General features: G+C 43.2%; 1 non-coding gene and 1 pseudogene across 2 annotated transcripts; one reads left to right on the top strand and one right to left on the bottom strand.

Annotated features, from left to right (window-relative positions):
- The first annotated feature begins 2,867 nt into the window (after positions 1-2,867).
- LOC129127462 (putative short-chain dehydrogenase/reductase family 42E member 2) lies at positions 2,868-13,484 on the top strand (annotated as a pseudogene). The gene is made up of 11 exons (XR_013184490.1): positions 2,868-3,209; positions 3,732-3,827; positions 4,789-4,846; positions 5,421-5,539; positions 6,945-7,020; positions 8,436-8,518; positions 9,755-9,892; positions 10,902-10,967; positions 11,625-11,688; positions 12,165-12,238; positions 12,818-13,484. The product of XR_013184490.1 is annotated as a putative short-chain dehydrogenase/reductase family 42E member 2 (transcript).
- A 1,027-nt stretch (positions 13,485-14,511) lies between these two features.
- Positions 14,512-14,593, bottom strand: TRNAL-UAG (transfer RNA leucine (anticodon UAG)). The gene has a single exon. It is a non-coding gene; the product is annotated as a tRNA-Leu (tRNA).
- Between the last annotated feature and the right edge of the window lie 3,498 nt (positions 14,594-18,091).

Genomic DNA, 18,091 nt, shown 5'->3' with positions numbered 1-18,091 from the left:
AAATAACTGAACCTCCTATTTTTAAGGAGCTTGTGGGAAGGTGGAATTCAGCCAGCTGTTACTGCTCTCTGGAGTCACATTCTCCACAACCCTGTAGCACTGCTGGCACACACTGTGTGTTCAGGGAATTGCATTTTGGGGTGAGCAGAGAAGCCAAGCACCAAGGCAGGAGTGAGACTCCAACCTCTCTCTTTTCCCCTTTCTTAAGTCTCACATCAGTTGCTTCTTGGGGGAATTGCCCTATGTGAGCCACCTGTGCTGCATGAACACACCAGGTGTAGCCCAGCCAAACCTTAAAGATGTCAGGAGTTTTTCCTGAGGAATCAGCTTTGCTTTGACCAGGGAGCAGCTCCTCCCTCTCTTGCACCCCACGTGAAGCAGGAGAGCTGGACTGGCCACAGTGGGTCATGGCAGACAATGATGGAACAACTCTGCCATCTGATTATCTCCACTTGTTATTCATTTTGCCTTTTCTTAGCATGTTACAGGATTTTTAAGACCAGTAAGTTTATAGAGATTCTCTCACTCTAAATCTAAAGGATATTCAGGAGAGCCAACAGCAATGCTGGAAGAATAAAGGTCACAGGTAAAAGACAATACACAGTGACAGGAAAATGTGTGAGCAACCACAGTCACCACTGCAGCTTGTGTAAGCAAAGATTTGTTTTACTCTGTTTCTTTTTCTCTTCACTAAGAAAATAGTTCTGTGTGCAGTGAAAGCAGTGGAGTCTGCTTGATTATGGATTTGCATTTGGAGATTGTCCTTATCCATACAAAGTGAGCTCCCAGTGTACATCTTCCTTTAGTAGGGGCACTGCTCAGCTCTGTCTCCTATTCCTGGCAATTGACAGGAAGCTTAAAGAAGCTCTGTATATATGAGAACTTTATCAAGGTTTGATTAAAACCAGTTACATTCACAATTTATCACTACAGAGCTGCAGCTGAGCCAGCAAGTGCTGCAGGCAGGCAGTACCATGTAAGCCTGTACTCCCTAAAAATCCAGAACAGAAAACCACAAGTGTAAGGTTACTTCCCAGTGAGAGCATTTTAGCTGCATGCAAACATTCATTTTGGTTAGTTATTTATAAATCTTTCATATCACTTTTATTGGCCTAATAGCTCAGGATGCATCCTGGATTACCCCAACACTTTTCACAGGAGTGCAGGCTCTGACCCTGCTTGGATGCTCCTCAGGAAGGACAACCAAGGAATTCCCTGGCTTTGTGCTTGTAAGTCCCCATGGAGTCCCATCATTTCAGTCCTGTAACACCAAACCTGTGGTTTGTTATTTTGGGTAGGATGCTTTTTACATCACTGTTATAACAGTACTGATTAACAATAATTGCCTTCAGTATATTTGTTTATCTTTCTTACAGCTGCAGTATTTGAGATTTTAAAACAATGCTCAGTACCAGCTGGGAATAGCCATCTCTCTTATTTCTGTGAGTCCTTACTGAGTCTCAGTTTAAGCTGACTCTTGTTTGAGTTACTCCTACTCTAACGTAACTGCAATGTGTCTTTAAGTGATTAAAATTTAATATGAACGTTCAGACACAGCACAGCTGTAACAAAAGAGACAAACGTGTTCAAAGCTTAACTTTTGCCTGGAATGGGGAACTGAAATTCTGCAGCTCCTGACCCTTTTCACACCCTCCCAGGCTCAAATGACCACAGGGAGGCTCAGGTGGAAAGGGACCTTAGTGCCTGTTTGTTTATTTGTGCCTCTCTGGGAATTCCTGCTGTTTTGCAGGTGTCTCACAAGTTCTGCATCTCTGTGAGCCATGTCCTGCCACCGACTGTCCAACCAGCAGGCAGGAGGTGGTGTTTTTTTCCTGAACAACCTGTTCAACAGGTACCTCAGTGTGACCGGAGCCCTCACTACTGCCAGGATGCTTTAGCGCAGCAGTCACAGCTGTGTGAAGACACTCGGAGGTAAGAAGCACCGTAGGATGCTCTGGGATCCCAGGGATGCTCTGGCAGCCCAGGAATACCGTGGCATGCTCTAGGACCCCCGGGATGCCGAGCAGAATGCCAGGAAAGCCGTGCAATCCCAAAGCTGCTGCCAGATGAGTGGGAGCCGGGGGATGCGCTGGGGTGTCAGAGGTGCTGCGGGAGGAGAGGGTGCGGGGATGCTCTGGGGCCGTGCGGAGGCTGTTGCGGGGCCGGACCCCGCCCGGAGCGGCTCCCGCGGCGCTGCCCGAGCCCGGCCCCAACGGCCCCAACGGCGCCGCCCGCGGGAGCCGCCCGAGGCCGGGGGTCGGCCGGGCCCGGCCCGAGCACGGGGCCCTGCGCTGCCGCCCCGCCGGTTCGCAAGTGAGATGCAGAGAGCCCCGGCGGGGCTCGGGTGGCTTTGAATGTTTAATTGCGGCCGGGGCAGGGACTGGGTGTCGGGGGGTGTCGGTAGCCACAGCCTCTGAAATGTCCTGACTGCCGGTGAGGAGCCCCGAGAAGGGCAAGAACCTCCATGCTCAGAAAATAAGTGATTCACGAGTACTTTTTTCTTAATGCAGCTATTAACTTTTTCTATAGTATAGCAGCTATTTTATTCGAGTTCCCCTCGAAAGCAAGGGATTTGATAGCCTTGTTCTCTGATACACCTTCTAAAGTTATAAGGATCAGGCATCTCTCTTCCCTCCTGACAGCCTCATCTATCTCAACTCCAGCACTGCCAACGATAACAACTCAGTGTATTCTTAATTTATGTTTAGCTGCTGGTACTTAGAAAGAAGCTGGAAATACCACTTCTCTCAGATGTCTGTCTTGGCAGTAAACTGGGGACTGTAAATTTTGGGTTGCTTTTGTCTTTATCTCTCTTAGGCAGGCTGCATTAAAGCCACATCTTGCTGCTGTGACTAGATCTTGTCAACATGAAACTCCCTGAAATTGTCTGCATCCAGGAGTGCTATGGAGCAACTTTCACCATGTAGAAGGAATTTTTACATGTATCTGGTAGTGCTGAGCAGTATTTCATTGACACAAAACCAAAAATGAGTGGAGTAGCAACACCCTCCCACCGAACCTCTGACTGCAATAAGAGCAAACGTGCTGGAACACTCAATAAAATCAATATGAAAGCCGTGGTGACAGGAGGTGCTGGCTATTGTGGATACAAGCTGGGATGTGCTCTTGCCAACATAGGAGCTTCTGTTGTTCTGTGTGACATACACAAGCCTTTGTGGGTGATTCCCAGTGGAGTGGCTTGGATCCAGGTATGATAAATAATATCTTCCCAACAGTCAAAGTTAGTTCATTTGTCTTTTCCATAATGTCTTCCTAATTTTCACAGAATCCAAATATCTATTGCCAAGTATTTCAAATTTCTGTAACCTTTTTAACTGTGTGGACATCCCACATGAGTTTTGGTGAATGGATTTTAGTATATCTGAAATAATGAAACCAGCAAAACCTGTAATGCATGGAGCAGTTTCACTCCTGACCCCTCAGGATCCTGCCTTCATCTAGGCCTTAGTTAAACCACCTGTAGAATAAACACAGGAGTATTGTGAACCTTAATGAATGTCTTTAAAGTTCTTTGGGTTCTATGGAAGAAAAGTATAATTATCAGCAAGTAGGGAGGTGTGCCCAGTTTTGAGTCCCAGGATACTTGTACAGCAAGTACAGTTCTATACATGCATTTCTATATGGATTCCCTCTGTGCTAACCCACTGTATGACAAATGCTCACCTGCAGCTTTGATCTCATGCCCAAATATCTTTTGTTGTGCATTACAGACAGATATCAGGGATTACAGTGCCATACTGGCAGTCTGTGAAGGGGCTGACTGTGTGTTTCACGTGGCTTCCTATGGAATGTCAGGAACAGAGCAGGTGAGTCCACATAGTTTTGGTTTTTTCTGTGTGACTGCCCACACAGAGGGTGAGAGCCTTTGATGCTGTAACACTGCATGACAGATTTCATCTCTTCATATTGCCCTGGTCTTTTGGTAAATTGTTCTGTGCAAACTGGAGTGCCACCTGCAAGCAGGCTGCTTGCAGTGATTTCCTCTCCATTAGAGGTTCCACCAGCACCTGGGAAGGTGTTTGAGATGGAAATGGCATTGGAAAGTTCTGAAATACTGTGAAAACGAAATGAAGGACAAGGGAGGCTGGTTCCCTCCAAAACCCTGATTCTTCCCTTAACCTTCACATGGATCTCCTAGGTGTTAAGGTCACTAGGAGGAATAAAACTTAACAAAATTATAAATTATTTCATATATCTGAATTATAACTATAACAATATTTGAAGTATTTGATTGTTCACCATTGGGTAAAAAGCTGTACAGATGCACTTGATGTAGGACTCTGACTCACAATTTTATAATTAGAGTTACAAGCACACACATCCACAAACAAACACACCTCTTTCCTACTTTATTTAATAAGAGGAACTTCTGTAATTACCCTGTCTGGATAGAACAGTTCATTCAAAATTCTTTGCCACTGAGCAATGCATAATTTGAATTACTGTGGTTAGAGGCAACTGGTCACTAAAGTGCTACTGAAACACATGTATTTAACATGCTGCTGCAAGATATGTAATAACTGGATATATACTTTTAGAAACACTACAATTTTCTTTGCTTCAAGCAGACTAGTCTGTAAAAATACAAGAAAAATACACAAATAGTTTAAAAATAATGATTGACTTTAAGTCTGAAACAGCAGTCTAAATGGCATTTTTAACAATCAAAGCACTAAATTATGTCTATTTGGGGACATTTATAACATCCCCCTATTGAACTGAATATGTATTATTACTATAAAATGCACCATTTTTTTCTTTTCCTAGTTGCATAAAAAAGAGATTGAAAGTGTCAACATTAATGGAACAAGACTCATCCTTAATGGTATGTATGTAACTGTGCCCCTGGGTGTTAGTACAGCATATCTAACATCATATCCCATTTAGAGAAAGCCAGTTGGCCTTTTTGGCACACTCTGTCACCAAGTCCTTTACACTGTTGGCAGAAAATGAGGAAACATGTCATGGGAGGGGTGGGGGGTTATGCTCAGTTCTGCTAGGAGCTGTGACATGAGAGCCAGCGCTGTTGTTCAACTGCTTCAGCTTTTCAACACCTTGTTTGACTGATGTGGCAATCTGTATCCATGTCATGAGGTTAACCAATTCCCTGCTACTTTTTAGTAGTTAATCTGCTTGCTAACAACTTGTTGCAGTGAGCAGCCCTTGAAGCAGAAGGACTTTGTCCTATGCCCAGCAGGCTGGAGGAGCTCTCCTGAAGGAACTAAAGCGCCTGCTTCTACACTAATGTCTTCCCTTTCAATATGTTCTGCATTTCATCTCACCCAGTCACAAAACAGAAGGATTTTCTCTTCTAAAATTTGACACTTTCTTAGAAAAAATGGCACACAAAGTTTCTTCCCAAATAATTTTCCACTAAAGTAATTGATTATTCATTGCAGCCTGCAGAAAAAGAAACGTGCCTCGCCTGGTGTACACCAGCTCAGTGAACGTGGTGTTCGGAGGGCTTCCCATTGAAGATGGGGATGAGGAATCTTTGCCGTATTTCCCAATTGACCAGGTATTTCATTGGATTGATTCTCAAATTTCTCTGTTTACTTCCATGGTTTGGAAAAAGCCTGGAGTTTTTATGACAGAGTTTTGCCTGATGCAAGCATCCAGGCACAAGAAAGGCCAGGTGGGATGATGTAGGGGGATAGAATATAAGAAAATAAAGATAGTGTAGAAAGTAATCTTACCCCTAAGGAGTTGCAGCTGGGCCAATTATCAAAGATCAGGACCAGGCCTGACTTTACCAGGCCACAGCTGTGACCAATGAGAAGAAGATGCTATAAAAGAGTGGGGTGGGTGGGTGAGAAGGGAACTGGAGTCAGTGGCTGCTTTGGGAAGAAGAAAGAGTCAGTGCTCTGAGGAGCTGCCCATGAGAAACACCAAGAAGGTCTGGAACTTTTGTGATAAGGAGACAACAGCATGGAAACCCTGCAGTAAGATGGCAACAGGATGAGAGTTTGAGCAACCTGGTCTAGTGGGAGGTGCCCCTGCCCATGGAATAGGGGGTTGGAACGAGACGATCACTGAAGTCCCCTTCAACCCAAGCCATTCTGTCATTCTATGAAAGAAAAACGAAAACTCTTTACACTCTTTGCAGATGCTATTTACAACGTTGGCACATCAGTTTTATGTACATCAAAGTATATATTTCTTTGTTTTCCTATTAAGGCCTTGATTGGAAAATGGAGTTATTTTCCACAGTGCTGCATTAACATCAGGGATATTCCACCAGGACATAAGGATTCTGTTATATGGCTTGGTGCCTCTTTAGCTATTTATTATCCACATGATTTTTCTGGTTTTCCCTTAGGGCATGACATATATTCAAGGTAGAGCTGATCTGGAAAAACAGCCTATTTTTATATGGTTTTATCGCATTTAATTAAAAAAGAGAAAGTATTTCTGGCTGCTTTGCATACACAGTTGTTTTTTGTGTCCCTCCTCTCTCCATCAAGTACTTCACAGTCTTTCAAGAAGGAGAGATTGAGATAAAATATTAATATTTTTAATAATATTTTAAATAACACTTTCTCTGGGATAATGCCACATGGAAGTGAGCAGGATACTTCAGACCAAGTGTAATGACTTCAAAACTTGGCTTTTGACTTTTCCATTACCTGAAGAAGAAATCCAGATTACAAAGTAGTGATCAATTACATTCCTGGCAGCATCCAAAACATACATATATTTATTGCTTCTCAAATGTGCTGAAATTAATTAACCAGATTTGCATATACAAAAATGCTTCCTTGCTCTAGAAATATTCATGGGTTTTACTCTGAACCTAATACCCCACAACTTCTGTATTTTGAGGTATTTGTTGTCTCTGCTAAGTGAAAACTAGTGAAGAAGAGATGCCTCTCTGTCCTGTCATTTCAGGAACAGATAGAAATGTATTTACTTTTTCTCTGTAGCTTGTTGACCACTATTCCAGGACCAAATCGATTGCAGAACAAATGGTACTAGCAGCTGATGGATCTTCACTAGAAGGTACTTTTGTAGAATAGTAGAATTTACTCCTCCTCTTCTTGTTGCTCCCCAAAATCCTGTGTCCTGCATCATTCCTTAGTGGACAAGATTGCCCAGCAGTTATGAAATTAAGTTACCAACCCCCTCTCACAAATAAAAGTATTTTTATTTAAAAATTAATTTAATTGGTTTTAAGTTCCCACAATGTCTGTAAAAGGTTTGAGCATGGTAGCAGTAAGTTCAGTATGTTCATGAAAAATAATAAGAGAGCTATAAATTAAACAAAAACAAGTATTTAATGTCACTGTCTCATGCAACATAAGTGAAACACAAATGCTGATTAAATTGTTACAGCCACGCACTCCCTCAAGTTATAAATTAAAATCTGAAGTAGGTACCTGAGCCTAGGGCCTGGAATTATTTATTAGTGCTTCCCAAAGTTTTCCATGTTGAGGAAGCCAGTTATACACTTGAATACTTAAGCTCACCTGTGAGATACTATAACTGCCAGTGCAAAACAAATTAATGTAAAGTGCAACATGATTCTGTGTGACCAAGTGATACTGAGCTAAATTTAGCTGGGGACAACTTAGAGAAGACTCTTCACTTGATACTTGCAGAGGGCTATAACAGATAGAAAGTCCATGATAGGAACTCCATCCCAACAAAATTATTTTGTTCAAAATAAGAAAAGGGTTTTTTTCCTTTATTTCCTTAGGAGCTCTTCTCATCAAAGCCTCTCCTAATTACAGGACCAATACACAGTTCTGTATTAGTCAATGAAATAGAACCAAACATCCCATTTTGATTCTGTGCCACAGCAGGACTGATATTTTATATGTTTACAAGTACTATTAAGAACAGTTATTAGCAGATGATGAAACAGCCAGCTAATACACATGGGAAGATTTGATTTTTATGATTCCACTGAAATTCTCAAGCGCTTCTACCTCACTCCAGTGGGAGCTGCAGCTGCTGTTGAGGAAATCTTTCAGCTCTGCCTTGTACTGCTAACAGGTCACTGCTTCCCATCAATAATTTTGTGGGGGATTAGTTGGTTTCATTCCACAATCCAATATAGTTTTGAACAACCTGCTCACTTCAGTGAACTCATCACCACAGCCAACACATCCATTCACTGCTCTGGCACAGGGACAAGGGATCGATTAGAAAGAGATTTTAAAATATGTGGTATTTTCTAGGAACACAACTATGCTTGCAGAACTTCTCTGAATCTTTTATTGCTATTTTGCATGCTCTGATTCTCCCATCTTATTATCTAACTCCTAAGGCAGCACCTTTTGGTATGTATTGTTTTTTAAGATAGTGAAATGAATTTAGAGTAAGTTCTGCTGCCTCAGCCTTTGGTTCATACAAACAAAGATGCGATGCAGTATGTGAAGGTCTCTTAAGAATGATCTTATTCCATGTTCCAGGAGGTGGAATACTCCATACCTGTGTTCTCCGCCCACCAGGAATCTATGGACCAGAAGAGCAGAGACACTTGCCAAGGCTAGCAGTATGTCATCCAAACTCTTTAACCAGCAGAGGTTTCTATGATATGGGTAAAAGGCTGAAAGGAGCATCACTTATTTCTATTATAAATTGACTGATCTTATTGGGTAGCAATTCAACAATTCAGTCATCTGCTGAGGATATTATAACTTTTTTTAACAAGCATTATATCTGTAAAGTGCAGATTGTAGAAGTATTTTTTTATTATGACTAAATACAAACACATGAAAATCCAGCTTTATAATTTAATGATTATGGTAAGATTCAGGCCAATCCATGATATTTCAAATGTCTGTTTACATGCAACTTACACCAAATGGTTTTAAATATTAATGAAAAGAGATACAGCAAAATATCTTATTTCCAGTCTCAACTATTAACAGCTTTCCCTGTCCAGTGAAGCAGGTCCCAGAGGTTGAAGCACCCTCTGGTACAACAGCTTACTGAGGGCAGCAGCTGAGGTGTTCACATTTTACTCTTTTTCACTTGCTTTTAAATTGCAAGGCCAACAGATGATGTCTAGAGCATGGTCCCTGTAGAATTCTGTGAGCCAGTTATTATGAAAGAATTAGTGTAATATTAAGTTATACACAGTTTTCAGGAAATAATAGATTCAAGTTGACCACATAATAAAAATTTTTGACTGAGGTAGGAAATTATATTGCAGTCAGCCAAATTATATGTTATCATCTTGTAAATAATTTTAAGAATGGAAAATGTTATTTTAGTTAAATCTGAGATTTTATTTTAGCCCCTATAAAAATATAATATTTTAGAATTTCTATTTGATTTTGAGCGTCATTGTTTTGAGCCAGTTTTAAGGAATCATGCAAATGTCAGGTTTTGCAGTTTCTAAAATTTACCTGTTCAGTGAAAACTGGGATGCTTTCCTTCCAGCCAAAGTGTATCTTCCAGTTTTTCCTAGCCAAAGCTATTTGATAAATTTGATCCAATTTAGTGAATACTTTTGATCCACTCAGAACTGTAAATTACCTTTCCATACAATATTTTACTTATCCCTAGAACAGACTTGTATTTTTCGTAAATTCAGGACATATTGCAATACATCTTTTGACATTTTCTCGTGAGAAGTTCCCTTGAATATTTTTAATTGATTCATGTATTTCCTTTTTTTTTTTTTTAAGTAGAGCTAAACCTACATTTAGCTGGACAAGAAAGTACACTTCACCTCATGCTAAAACTCATTTTGTTATGGTTTCATGTTTGTTTTTATCCACAGAAGATTATTGAGCGAAGGCTTCTTAGCTTCAAGTTTGGGGACCCTACTGTTCAAATGAACTGGATCCATGTAGAGAATTTTGTACAGGCTCATATTCTAGCTGCTCAAGCTCTCACCCCTGAAAAGAACTACATAGCTGTAAGTACACAGTAAAACCTCCACAGATCTCACTTGGCAGTGGATCCTGCACTGTAACCTGTGCTACAGTAACCACTGCAGTAATTAGAGTTACTGTCCTTCAGCTCGCATTGTTGTCTGTGTTTTCAGCTGATCAGTGGGCAATGAGCAATGTGGGATGGGGCACAGTGTTGGCTCTTGGTGTTGGTTAAGAGATGGAATATTCAATTCTGTAAGAATGTCTCCATCTTTGCATTTTTAAAATGCAGTATTTATAATTTCTGGAAGATGAGCAAAGAATGTTTGCTATGTTGGAAAGGAAAGTGGAAGTTCAGGCAGATTCATCCTGTTCCCCTGTACAGGTCCAGATTTAATGTTCTGAACTGTGATGCTCAGTTCTTCCCATGCCATGTACCAACAGAGGCACATTTCATTTGGGTTCATTGCTTTCAAAAACAATCACAACTGCTTTCCTCCTTGTAAATACAGGGTTTTAATCATCTAGAAGCATTGCCCTGAGAGTATATTAGAAAGGGCTTCAAAGTAGATTTTCTTTTCTTAAAGAAAAGTTCTTAAACTATTTTTTCTAAAGCCCTGAAAGCAAAAGGAAAGCGGGAACAGAGCTTGGCTACACAGGAGTGTTCTGGATTCCAGTGAGCCTAAACCAGAGCCAGAGCAGAACATGTCCCCCCTTTGGTGGATGTGCCAGCAGCAGCAGTGAGATCCAGCACCAGCTCCAGTGGTGTCTCTGCACAGTCAGCACAGCCACTGTGAGCAGGCACATCTGTAATAAACCATTTATTCCAAGGCAGGTTAACCACACAAGCCACCTACTCACCCATTCTGTTGCACCCAACAGTGCCACTGAATGAAACACAAGCAGAGTTTGTGATTTGTGTGTGCACCCACTCACATTTGATATTGCTGTATTATTTTTAAGCTGTTCATAAGGGGTGAGATAAAGAAAAAGAAGTCAATATATATGCAGTACTATTTTTACTGACCTGTCTCTTCTCTACCTCTTTAACAGAGTGGCCAGGTGTATTTCATTCATGATGGAGAAAAATCCAACCTTTTTGAATGGCTAACTCCCCTTGTACGTGCAATACTGATCTCCAAGTACACTCATTTCTTTAACTGTATGCAACTGCAGCTTTTGTGTGCATGCTACATTTTGTATGTTTGCTTTGGGTGTGAGAGTTCCACGTGGAACTCTCTGAATGTGGGTTTCATTCCTGCTCGAATTTCAGTGTGATTAGCACTGTAACAAAACCTACCCAAAATACTACCTTAAAGCAAATGTCTTCCCTGAGACCAAAGGACCATCTACACCAGCACACTGTCCTGAGCTGTTACTGTCTTCATTTATGGGGCATGCAGATGGGAATAATGGGCATTTTGGGTGGGCAAAAAATAGAAATCTTAAGTATTTCATCTGTTCATTCTTTTCAAAATACCATGTTGTTGTTAATGATAGGCTCAAAAGCATAAACATGTCATGATGTTAAATTATGAATCAGCACACTATGGACATTTTGATGAATTATTGTAATTTCTTTCCTTCTTTTAAGATGCGAAAATGACATAGTGTCTGTGGGTGACATTTAACTGGCATCTCCTTAAAAATGAAAAATAGTAAATACTAAGAGCCAGTAAATATTTCCATAAATATCTTCTATATTGAAACTTTAAAACTTGTTTAAAGTTGTTTAAAGTTTCTGGGGGTTTTCATTGTTTTTTAAATCTTTTTCAGTTTGAAAGATTAGGTTGCAGTAAGCCATGGATACGTATTCCTACTTCTGTAGTCTATGCATCAGGTAAAATATTTTATCAACATTTCTCTTTCCTGTTCATGCTACCCTCATTCCTAACTGTAATACAACATTGTTTTACTTGCCCACAATTTTCATTTTCATGTATAAAAATGCTGTCTGCTCACCTAGTGTTCAGCAGTGTAAAACTCACCTCTGTGCCATTGAAACCAGAATGATCTCTTATTCAAGTCCCACTAAAAGAGGTTCTCTGTTGCCATATTTTTCATGAAGCCTCATGACCTTTTCACTAGATCTGTGCCCAACTTCTTCCCTTTTCCAAAACCTTTTTCCACAAGCACAATAATCAAGATTAAATTAAATTAGATTAAATCTCAGCCCCTTGTGAGCAAGTAGTTAGAAGGTGTTAGTGATGGTGCCCTGAGCTCTGAGGTCTGTGATTATCCTTAGTGAGATGTCACAATCACAATGGCAAAGCAATTCACTGTTCTTACCTTAAGTCAAAATCTTTTGTTATGCAGCCACATTCATGGAACGCCTTCACGAAATTCTGAAGCCAGTTGTTGACCTGCCCCCGCTGCTGACCAGAAATGAGGTAAAGTCTGTGTTTGTAAACTTTCCTTTATTCCCACGGGATCCATGCATGTTCATCTGAGGGAGACTTTCAGTCACTAGAAAGTAAAATCCACCCAGTGCTACTTCAGCCTCCAGGTTCCAGGGCAAATACATGCATTGTGTACAATTTAGGCAATATTTTGTGCTTGGCTGCCATGATTTTTGAAAAGAGCTTATGTTTGCAATCTGGGAGAGGGTTCTTCAGCTCCTCTCTTCCAAGGGTCAGTGTCCTGCATGACTTGGCTGAGCCTTTAGGAGCCTACCTGCTGGCTTTGATCTGACTCTTTGAGTACCTAAGCAAGAGAACACTTGCAGAACATTTTTGTCACATTTACAGATTCTACTTTGCATCTTTTAATGTCTCTTTGTGCTTTCAAGAATCTCCTTTTGAGTGGACAATTTTAAGAATAATGTGTGCAATACTCATAGGACATTGATAAAATGTTGTGGGGTTTTTTGTATTTTACATTTCCTTTAACTGTGTCTTTGCTACCATTCACAGTTTGTTCCAGCTGCCTGTGTAGTCATAGCTCTGTATGTTGACTCCTTTGCCCTGCAGGTACAGAACATTTCTGTAACTCACACGTTTCGAATAGACAAGGCACGAGCTCAGCTGGGGTACCGCCCACAGAAGTTTGACTTTGCTGATTCCGTGAACCACTACATTGAATCCAGACCACCCTCACATTATAAGCTCTTCCTCAATATTTTCCTTACTTTATTTGTTACTTTAATTTTGGCTTTTATTTTTTCAAAACTTGGTGGCCCTTCAATTTTGCGTTTTTTTAAAGGAAGACGACACTGACGTGCACAAACTGCACGGTCACAGTATTGCTGCCCAGATCGTTCTACCTTCCACTAGAGTTACTGGCACAGTGCAACAAAGAGGCAGCTGCTTCTGAATTTACAACAATATCATAACCAACGAGTGGCTGGACCTGAAAAATTAAAATATAGTAAAGAGTAATTGCCAAATCACTGAAACACAACCAGAGTCATGATTGTTGCCTCTATTTCAAACCAAAACAACAATTTCCAAATTGATTGCTGAAGTAAATGAGAAACTGCAGGAAAAACAAGAGGTGCAGACAGCCTGCAGTGCTTCACCAGTGAAGAAAAATGGCTGAAATAAGAAGAAAGACTGACCACAGCTTCTGTCATGGCTTCATGGCTCACTACCTTGTGGCACAGAGGAACAAGCAAAAGCACAGACAGAACAGATTACTGCAAATAACACACACCAGACCTACAGAGACTTCACACTGTGATTCCATTAATTAGCTCTAGCACCACATCTGAGGGAAAATAAAGTGTACTTGAAACATTGCTGAAGTCCGTGCTGTGCCTCTGCACAATTCCCCAGAACTGCTCCCTGCCCTGCCCCGGCACAGAGCTGTGGGTACATGCTGGTAGGGCTTTTCACAGGGTATTTTAGTTAAATTGGAAGTTACTAAGTAAGTTACACTAGTTAAGTGTATTTATGACACAGTAGAGGAATCTGCTGCTATGGCTTGCACAGATATTAGTACAGCTTTCTTCACCTCCTGTAGTTAAAGGGCAACAACTAACACAGTTCAGTTGCTCCTCAGCTGAACTTAAGGCCCAAGTCTGTTTTGGCACCAAATTTCTCAAGTACGGCAGCTGTACTGAGCAAATCCCTGCAGCAGCTAAAGTGAACAATGTGCTTCCCACATTAGTGTTCAGCTAAAATGGACCTAAAGAACAGTCCAGCTCCTTCCATCCACCACTCACAGTGGGAATTCATCAGAGAAATCTCTTTCCCACGTGCATCTTTCCAACCTGTAACATGGAGAGAGAAAAACCAAGAGCAAAATGCAAACAGTAGAGAGCTTAGGAAAGGGCTAGAGATGCGAGCTTGAGAAATCATGGTCTGGAGGGGAGTGATCATGGATGGGTTTGAGAATTCTGGAGAGGGTGTCTACAATGGCACCTCCCTTCCAGGAAAGTCCAGGACAGGCCACAAAGGCCAGGGTCGGGCTGCTGTAACGCAAAAGCAGAGCAGAAAGGCAGAACCCCTGAAAATTAGTGTTTATTCGTAAAGCAAGAGACTCGCACAGTAGATGATCCCTTTTCTCTAGTTCATATCACAACTGTCTATAATATTGATTTCCCGACCGACACCCCCGTGCGGGTGTCGCACCGTGCGGGCCCCGGGCCGCCCCCGAAGGCAGCTCCCGCGTTTCTGCTGTGCGGGAACGAAAAGGAGCCGCCGCGGCGGGGACAAAAACAACTTGGCAGCGGTGGGATTCGAACCCACGCCATCGAAATGACTGGAGCCTAAATCCAGCGCCTTAGACCACTCGGCCACGCTACCGCCTGGTTGCTCAGCCGCCCGCCAGCCCTGTTTGAGGGGGGCAGCGCCGCCATTCCTTCCATCCCTCTGTATACACTGCCCACCCGTGTCCGCGGCACCACCCCGCCTGCAGCGCCCGCCGCGCCCCGTGAATGCCGCTGCTGCCGCCGGTCCCGGCCCCGCGCTCTCCGTGCCCGCGGCTGCGGCGGCACCGCCAGGCCCGGCCCAGCGCAGTCTCCGCCCCCGCCCGGTAGGTGGCGCCACCGCCCCGTGCCCGGCGCCGCCTGCGCGCGTGGCCCCGCGCTCAGCCGGAGGAGCGGCCGCCGGCCGGGGCTCGAAGTCGGGCTCCCGCTCCCTCTCTCGGGCTCGGCCGGACCTTGAGCCTCGGCCCCTTCCTCCCTAGGGGCTTTGGGGCCGTCAGGCTGAGCCTCGGGGCATTTTGTCCGCGGCAGACCCACACCGGCACCTCGGCAAGGCGCTACCGTGCGGTCTGTGCCCCACAGCAGCCGCGGCTGTGGTGGATGAGCTCCAGCTGGTCGCGGGAGGGCTTTGCCCGTGCCCTGGTGCCGCAGGGTGGAGGGCAGCCCTTGGCTGGTGCCTTGGCAGCCGCGGTGGCAGGTGTGGGAAGAGGGCCCGTCCTGCCCGGTATCAGGCACCCACTGCCTGCCCTGCCCGCTGCGGTCCCAGCAGAGCACACGTGCTGCCCAGGAGCTGCCAGCTCGCTGCGAGGCCGGTGACCTTCCCTGGCAGCTGCTCCCTTGGCATGGCTGTGTGTCCTCAGCTGAACCATTCCCACCCACACGAGCGGCCCCCGCCGCCTTTATCTCGCAGGCAGCTGGGGTCGGGCTGCCCGCACACGCTTTGCTGTCCCGCCCGCCCGCTGCCTCCTTACCTGCTGCTGGGGCCGGACCGTGTGCGTTGGTGGTTTCCCTGTCCGCCTCAATCAGAGAGCTGGCTTTGGCAACCAGAGCCTGATTCGGTCACCGGTGAGTAGAAAGATGAATTCTGGGAGGCCTGCAGGAGAAACTTGTATAATTACTTTGTGGACAGAGGTAAAAATAGCAAGACTAAATGCAATGCAGTTAAAACAATATGGAGAAATTATATCCACCATTGTCCTTCTTCCCATAGACAGCCATGCATTGGTGCTGCAGGAAGTTTTAGGTGTGTGTTACATGCACCTCCCAAATGACTGGAGTGAGGTTTATGACCAACTTGATTCACCTTGTAAGACCAGATTGTCATAGGAGTATGAAGGCAAAAGTTGTCAGGAAATTGATTGATTTAAAGGCAATTTTTAAATCTGTAGATTTAAACAAATGCAGAATAAAATTGCTCTGCAAGTTAATATCATAATAGGTGTCCTTTCCTTTATCCTTTCAAAAACCACAGTTCCCTAGAACAATGATTTCTAAAGGAAACCTTATTTAAAATGAGCATACTGAAACTTTACAAGCTATAGTGCTCTTGGAAAAAAATTCATGCAGTGCTGAACATACTGGAAGAATAACATACTAGACTTGCAGGGTCACTGATTCCATAGGTTGCCATTTGAAATTTAATTTTTAGTATTTTCAAACAACAAAAAGAGTGACTCAAACTCTTTAATTGAATACATAATGTATAAATAGAAAACTAAAACTAGAACATACAGCATGTCTGGGCCAATGCCTGATTTCAACATGTCTTTAGTTTTTCATCATCACTGATTGTTCTTTTAAGAAAATGTTACAGAGAATAGAAGTTCCAGGCTTAAACCTGAGAATAAGTACACCCTTGGACCAGGGCAGCAGAGCTGGCTTATTTAAAAGCATGAGAAATGTGTGAGCTTGACAAGGCATCAGCTATCTTCCTGACAGCAGAACATTCTCCATGAGGATTTATGGCAGAAGGCATCCTTCTAATCCAAAATAATGCCAAGTATTTTGTGTCCAGAGAAGGGCAACAGAGCTGGTGAAGGGTCTGGAGGGTAAATCCTGTGAGGAGCAGCTGAGAGAGCTGGGGGTGTTCAGGCTCAGGAAAAGGAGGCTCCCTGCAACTGCCTGCTGAAAGGAGGTTGTGGCAACATGGGGACCAGTCTCTCCTCCCAAGTAACAAGACAAAAGGAAATGGCCCCAAGCTGCATTGTAGGGGTTCAGGTTGGATATTAGGAAAAATTTCTCCACTGAAAGAGTGGGTTAAGCATTGGAACAGGCTGCCTAGGGAAGTGGTGGAGTCCCCATCCCTGGAAGTGTTCAAAAACAAGTAGACGTGGCACTTTGTGATACGGTCATGTGGGTGTGGGGGGATTCAGTAAAAGGTTGGTCTTGACCTTGGAGGTCTTTTGCAACCTTAATGACCTTAAAAACTGCCTGAGTTTAAAACAAGCTGCTCTCATGCCGTGTTCAGCTGTGCTCATGGATCACACCAGTTAGACTATTCCACCTTTATCAGTAGCCTCCCATGGCAGGTGGTGATTTGTTAACCATTATCAACACCATTTCACACAGTGGGAACCAGACATCTGGCTTTTCCAGGCTTTCAGAATTCATTTGATGAGTCTGTGTTCTTCCCAGGCCCTGCTATGAAGCATCCCAACATCAGCCCTGCCGGGTGCTGCTCTCCTCAGGGTGCTCAGCTGGGCTGACAGCAGAGTGAAAAATGAAGAAATGCAGGTTCTGGTGCTCATGGGGCAAAAGGGCTCAGTTATTGATAACTGCTAATATTTGCCACAGTGATTTGCAGCTGAGAGATGAATAAGACCTCAAGAGTTCTTCTGCACAATCACTAACATTGCAAATGTGTTTCAGTTTAAACTCTGCATGAATTTGCAAAAAAAAAAATGTGCCCTTAGGAAGCAGCATTAAACAGAGGCTCAGTCAAGTGTCTGCTTGACATTCTCAAACCAGGGCTTGCAGCCTCAGCATGGTGCTGGAAATTGGTGACAAAATTACAGGTACTGTCAAATTGCAGGTGGTGTTCCAGCATGTGTGCTGCTCCCTCCAGTCCCCATGCTGAGACACAGTTTAATTTATGTAAGTAATGGCGGGTTTTCCTGGCAGACAGTCAGAGCATCTGCTCTGTGTATTTTTAATTAAATATTGGTAATCTTCCTCCTGAAGATTATCTCAGCAGCAGTGTTTTTCTGCTCTCTTTGGAGAGCATAGGGACTGTGCATTTTTCTGTCTGTGGTGCTGCAAGAGACCATCCATCTGTCACAAAGTATGTACTCACATCTTCCAGTCTCAGTTCTGTAACCCCTACTCATGGTAAAAAGCACTAATGAGGATTATTTACATGAGTAAGGGATTGAACAGCAGTAAAAAGGCAGATTCTTTGAAGGCTGCCAAGTAATACAATTAAGCCAAAACCTATTTACATTAATTTCCATGTAACTCATGAAAGGATAAGGAGTTTTGTTTAAATTTTCCACAAATTCTAGCTTGAGGAAAAGCTTAAACATGGGCATTTTCAATCCAAAAAGCCAGTGTTTTGGGACGAATTCACATGTGGCTGCTTTGAGGAAACACGGACTTTGGA

This window comes from Agelaius phoeniceus, chromosome 16 (genome assembly GCF_051311805.1).
Source record: "Agelaius phoeniceus isolate bAgePho1 chromosome 16, bAgePho1.hap1, whole genome shotgun sequence".
Classification (NCBI taxonomy): domain Eukaryota; kingdom Metazoa; phylum Chordata; class Aves; order Passeriformes; family Icteridae; genus Agelaius; species Agelaius phoeniceus.
The sequence above is the reverse complement of the archived record's forward strand: the minus strand, read 5'-3'. Positions and strand labels throughout refer to the sequence as shown.